Source organism: Miniopterus natalensis, chromosome 4, assembly GCF_054644295.1.
Source record: "Miniopterus natalensis isolate mMinNat1 chromosome 4, mMinNat1.hap1, whole genome shotgun sequence".
In the NCBI taxonomy this organism is placed as follows: domain Eukaryota; kingdom Metazoa; phylum Chordata; class Mammalia; order Chiroptera; family Miniopteridae; genus Miniopterus; species Miniopterus natalensis.
This window is the reverse complement of record NC_142084.1, coordinates 3,504,798-3,511,214: the sequence shown is the minus strand read 5'-3', so window position 1 is coordinate 3,511,214 and position 6,417 is coordinate 3,504,798.

Sequence of the window (6,417 nt, the reverse complement as noted above, 5' to 3'; positions counted from 1 at the left end):
GGAGTTGTATTACTACAGAAAATTCCTTCTTTTAAAGAAAGTGCAAGAAAACTCATTATTTGGACTTAGTCAGAATGGAGAATCGGTCCCCTGAGAGCCAAGGAAAGAGAATGTCAGTGAGAAACTGTGTCCTGACTAATTATCTGAAGACACACTCCTGTGCCCGGCTGGCACAGCTCCGTGGTTGAGCGTCAACCCAGGACCAGGGGGGTTGTGCAGGAGGCAGCCGATCCGTGATGTTTCTCTCTCTCTATCCCTCTCCCTTCTTCTCTCTCTTAAAAAGAAATCAATAAAAACATATTTAAAAAAAAGACAAACTCCTGTTAAGGCTCCAGTCAGTGCCCAGTCTACCTTAGAACTAGATGGAAGGACATGTGTGACCAGGTTTGTTTGAACTGAAAAATGAAGTTAGGATTTTTCTTGTAGGAAACCTCACTGAGCTGATTAGACAGTGAGGACCAACTGTTACATGGTGGGCGTGGACCTTCAGTTGAACTGTCTAAATTTGCAGATCCAAATTTTGACAAAAAACCCCGGAAGTACATGAAAATATTTTTATATGTTTAACACATTTTATTGGAAAAAGTTTTTTTCCAAACTGTAAGAGAAAGCTTATTCAGAAAGTCACAGAGGTTAGAGAAGAAAAAAAAAAAAGTGAGCTGTAGAAGAAATGGGCTTGGGAAACAAGTTACAGAAGGGCCCTGCCAACTTAGGAGAAAGAGGCAGGGAAGCTGCCTTGGGGGACGGGGTGGGGAAAGGCCCAGGCGTGCTACCTGGAGAGACAACCTGGGTCCTCTTCTTGAGAGTACTTATCTGGGGGTCTCAGGGGAGGATCTCAATAGACTATTCCTCAGCTTTCCGGGGTGTCCATTCAGGGCCCTGGTTCCCACTGATTGGTCAGCACCAGAGCAGGGGGTCATGAGTCAGTGCAGCTGGTCCTCAGGCAGCCGTGGTCGCTTGTCTGCTTTTGCCGCTTTTCTGGCCTGGAGCTGAACACAGCTGAGGCCTGGACGTGTGTGATGTGGGCCAGAACCTCCTCGTCCTGGGGGTTTAACGCTTCAGGGCTACTCTCCGCCCCCTTGCTTGTTTCCCCTCCTAGGGGTCTCACCCGCATGACTAGCAACATGTCGGGGAAGGAAGGGTGAGGGGAGGGTGCAAACCACATGACCAGGGATGTGAAAGGTCAGGGGAGGGTCTAAACCACATGACCAGGGATGTGAAAGGTCAGGGGAGGGTCTAAACCACATGACCAGGGATGTGAAAGGTCAGGGGAGGGTGCAAACCACATGACCAGGGATGTGAAAGGTCAGGGGAGGGTCTAAACCACATGACCAGGAATGTGAAAGGTCAGGGGAGGGTCTAAACCACATGACCAGGGATGTGAAAGGTCAGGGGAGGGTCTAATCCACATGGGCAGCTACATGCTAGGGGAGGAAAGGTCTCCCTGGGGGCGAGGTCCTTGCTTTCCCAGCTTTGCCCCTTGCTAGGAACCCCAAGCTTTTCGCTCTGGTGACCTTCTGACCTGGCCAATTGTCCTTGCTCTGCTCATGTCTGTCTGACTGCCCACCACATTCCCCCCTCAATGATCTTGGCTCTGATGGAAAAGTTTTTGATGTGAACAATATTTTAATTTTCTCGGTTCTTTCTGAACCTGCTGGGTTAAAGAAGGAGCCTCTCTGGTGAAGTAGGGATTTCATTGTAGTAACCTGATGTCTTGGGAAAGCCTTTTTGGTACATTTCCCCCAAATGACTCCAATAACTGGGTAACAGACCCTATGGCAAATCAGATGGTTTCCAATTCTGCTTCCAAATAAAAGAAGGAAACACGCAGGTAGTCAGTTAAAACTAAAGTACTAAATATAGGACTCAGTATTCATACCACAAAAGCTTTTATAATAGTTCACTTTATAATCCTTTGTTTTTATTGATTTGAGAGAGACAGCGAGAGAGAGATGAGGGAGGAACATTGGCCGCCTCCTGCATGCCCCTTACCAGGGATTGAGCCCACAACCCAGGCGTGTGCCCTGACTGGGAATTGAACCGAGGTCTCCTGTTTCTTAGGTTGATGCTCAACTGCTGAGCCACACTGGCCGGGCACCACTTTGACATTCTTACTATATGGCCTTAAATGTTCAAGTAACCAAGTGACATTGCTGTAACAAAACTCTGTCTCCGTCAATTTATGTGAAGACTTTCTCTGTATGCATTTCTGTGGAAGCTGTTCTATTCTAGCTACCACTAACATTTATCCATGAATTAAAAAAAAAAAAGACCTGCCAGGCCAGGCGTGGCTCAGCGGTTGAGCGTCGACCTAGGATCCAGGCGATCGGGGTTCGATTCCCGGTCAGGGCACATGCCCGGGTTGCGGGCTCGATCAATGACTCTCTCATCATTGATGTTTCTGTCTCTCTCTCTCCCTCTCCTTTCCTCTCTCTGAAATCAATAAAGGTATATTAAAAAAAAAACACCTACATCTCATTGAGAAACACATTTTCCATAAAATTTCATTCTGTGTAATAGTTATTCGTAGAAATATATAATTTACTTTTGTCTTTCCAATCAATTATGAATTTATAATACTTCTAATGTATAAGTCAGTATTTTAAAATTTTAATACTTAGAGTCTAAGGCCAGAGGAAATAAAAATGTTTAACTTCAATGTCCACATGTTTTTACTATAAAGAAATATGGTAAAGAAAACTTACAAGCATATAAACTACTTAATATTAGGAGAAAATTCTATGGAGGGAGTGGAATGAAAAGAGAAGTCTGAGGAGATGCAGTTGTTAAGTTTTTACGTGTACATGTATTTGTACATGTTTGTACATGTTTGTACATATGTTGCATGACAATGGGCATCAAATCACTACCATATATAATTTTCTTTGGATAAATTAAATAGCTTAAAAGTTATTAAACATCTGACTTATATCTTTTGCAACTATGTAAAATTATGATAAAAGATGAATATTAAGTTTAAAATGTATGAGTTACTGTTTTTGTAAAATTCTGTTTGAGGGTTGGTGAGGAAAACTGTTAGAAACGGAGTGTTCTAGAGCGGGACTGAACATTCCAGGCCTACCAGGACTCTTGGGAGTGGAGAGGAAAGGGTGCGGGCACTGCCATCGTCCCTCCCAGGAAATGCAGCGCGGGGACGGTTGCCTTCCTTCCCGTCTGGACAACGGAGGGGCCGCTCCAACAGGGAAGCCTGGCAGAATCCCCAGAGACATGTAAACACAAAGAAAGAATGTCTCATTTGTAATCACAATGTTGAGCTTTAGACATATTTCAAAGCTAAAAATTCCTTCAGGTGGAATAAATCATTGAGACATGTACTCATAAAAGAAGTGCATTGTGACCGCTTAGAAAACATGGTTGTTCCATCATATTGATGTTTACTTTCTAGGCTTTATAATTTCGAATATAAATCACTGACACACACTGATGTCATTCATTCCTGTTTAGAGCACTTATTTTGTGCCAAGTGCTACACTGATTCAGACCGACCAGGAAAGCAATACTTTTAAGGCAGCCACAGTAACCGGTAGGTCGTGGAGATATGGCTAGAAATTAGCTGGAAAATAGGCTCATAATATCAGCCTTGAGTTTCGCTCTAAGGATTTAGGATTTGGGACTTATGCCTTGAAAACACTGGGGAAATAGAAAATTTTAAGGAATATGGTAATAAAATCATATAACTATTTTAGAAAGAACATCATTGTGGTAGAAAGGTTGGGTTACGCAACAAAGTTTGTATCCGGAGAGATCAGGGTGGTGGATGGATCAGAAGGAAAGAGGGGATTTAGGACAATGAGATGGAAACACTGTAACAGCCCAGAGCGAGGTGATGACCAGGCTTAACTAACGAGTCACAGCAGGAATAAGTGGAAGGGAAAGAGCGGTTTAGGAGATAGGGTCACATCTCCCACCTCTTGGTGGGAGACATAGAGTCAGTCAAATCAGTATACCTGTACTTAGAGATTACAAGGGAGAGTGTGAAAGGAAGACCACAAGGAGCAAATGTGGGAATCCCAGGATTCAGGCAGAAAAAGAGGGGCCCACAGAGTAGATACAGAAACAATGCTTAGGACAGGAGCAGAAAAACCAAGAGAATATGCTTTAAAAACAGGACTGACTACATAGTCTGTGGGGTCTGCTATTCAAAAGTTATTATTTATTTTAAATATATCTTTATTGATTTCAGAGAGAGGAAAGGAGAAACATCAATGATGAGAGAGTCATTGATCGGCTGCAGCCTGCAACCCGGGCATGTGCCCTGACCGGGAATCGAAGCCTGATCGCCTGGATCCTAGGTCGACGCTTAACCGCTGAGCCACACCTGGCTGGGTCCAAAAATTATTAAGAATTTCAAGATAGCTGCAGCAGACCCAAGCACGGGGCTGAGTGTGGGGCCCGTGGAGGTCTGCGGGTCACAGCCCCGTGAAGCCATGTGTCCTAAAAGCCAAGTAGGTGGGAGTGATACAGCAGTGGGGCACTTTATTTTCAAATGAAATGATTCATTAGTGATCATTCAAACAGGTAAGCCCTCTTGTGTGTGTGTGTGGACAACACAGTGCCTGGAGTTTTCCTCTGTTTTGCTTTGATAACTGTTCTCGCCCGAATTTTGGGGTGCCATTTCTCTGAGGGGTTCCTTTTAATCTCTTCCTAAATTGGTAGCCTAGGAATACTTAAACCTTTGAGAAAGCATTTAGCTAATTTCGTGTATTCCCAGCAGCCCTCACAGCATTTGGCTGTATCAAACGAAGTTAACCAAGCTTCAAATCTCCCAAAGCCTGGGTCAAGGCCACAGGAGGGGCGTTTAACCACATTCTAATTTAAAAGACGTTGGCAGCCCGGAGCAGCTCTGAGTGCAAGGGTTTTTACCACATCTGGGTCACAGAATGGGTTTGTTAAAATGACAACCGCATTGAAACTAACAAAGGAAAAAAACTGCTTCGTTCCTTCTCAAAAATGAAACTTGCAAATAAGGAGGCCTCCCGTTTGACTTCCCAGGCTGTCCTGTGGGCAGCTGTGGGCTGGTGCCCGGGCCTGCGCTCCACCAGCCTTCCCCTGTGTAACTCGAGGGCTGCCCTTTCGCCTCAGCAGCAAACGTCTGCGTTTTCAAAGACTGCTGTTTATGTTTTTCTGTAAATGCTATCATCACTCTGAACTACCAAACAACCTTATTTTAAAATATTTTCAGTGGTTTTACACAAATAGAAACCGTAATAAAGCACACATTTCAAATTACTTTGCCTGTTTTTGATATTTTAGGTTTTAAAATCACTTCTTTCAAAAATATCCCGAGTATGTTCAGAAAACTCAATAAATTGAAATTACAGAAAGAAATGGGCACATTTTTTCTGGCTCTGACCCTTCCAAGCTTTTAGAAGTTTTCTGGGCCTTTTGTCAAGTTTCAGGAAGTTGGGGAGCCACAGCCGCAGATGCCTGCGCCTTGGGGTTTGAAGGCGAGCCCGGGCCCTGCTGGGGCTCGGCGGGGGCGTCGCCCGGGGCACGGAAAGGCTGCCCGTCGCCCGGGGCACGGAAAGGCTGCCCGTCGCCCGGGGCACGGAAAGGCTGCCCGTCGCCCGGGGCACGGAAAGGCTGCCCGTCGCCCCGGGCACGGAAAGGCTGCCCGTCGCCCCGGGCACGGAAAGGCTGCCCGCCGCCCGGGGCACGGAAAGGCTGCCCGCCGCCCGGGGCACGGAAAGGCTGCCCGCCGCCCGGGGCACGGAAAGGCTGCCCGCCGCCCGGGGCACGGAAAGGCTGCCCGTCGCCCGGGGCACGGAAAGGCTGCCCGTCGCCCGGCCAGGACCGCGCCTGGGTTTGCGGCTCAGCGGGGAGCGGGGGAGGCGGCCAATCGGTGTCGCCGTCTCTCTCTCCCCTTCTCTCTAAAATCGGTAAAACACATCCTCGGGTGAGGACTGAACTTAAAAAGCTGGGAGTCGGGCCGAGCAGCTGCGGGCGCCGCCGCCACCTCCAGGCTCAGGAACAGTGTCAAGTGCGCGCCGTCGCTCAGCCTCACAGGCGTTTTCAGTTCTAAGGCCCGTTGTTTTTAACCAGTTGCCAGAGGCAGAAACCACTCCTGAGATTAGATTCTGATCTGGATTTGAAGGCTTAGTCTCATTTCGGGTCACTTAGTAAATCAAGTAAGTCATTTTAAGGGAAACAAAAAGCCAGCATCTTAAATTTTAGCAACTGTTGCATTTTCTATTATTATTATTATTATTAATAACGCTTACTCAAACAGTCCTTTGCAGCTTATAAAGCATTGTCACATATTTCACTTTGGAGGTTAGAGATCAAAGTTCCAATTCTAATAACATTATTTTATTGTATGAGTTTATAGATCGGGTCAAATGTCACGTCTTCTCTCCTCCCGCGTTCCTGTTCTGCCGCTGAGAGAAGAGGCCACGG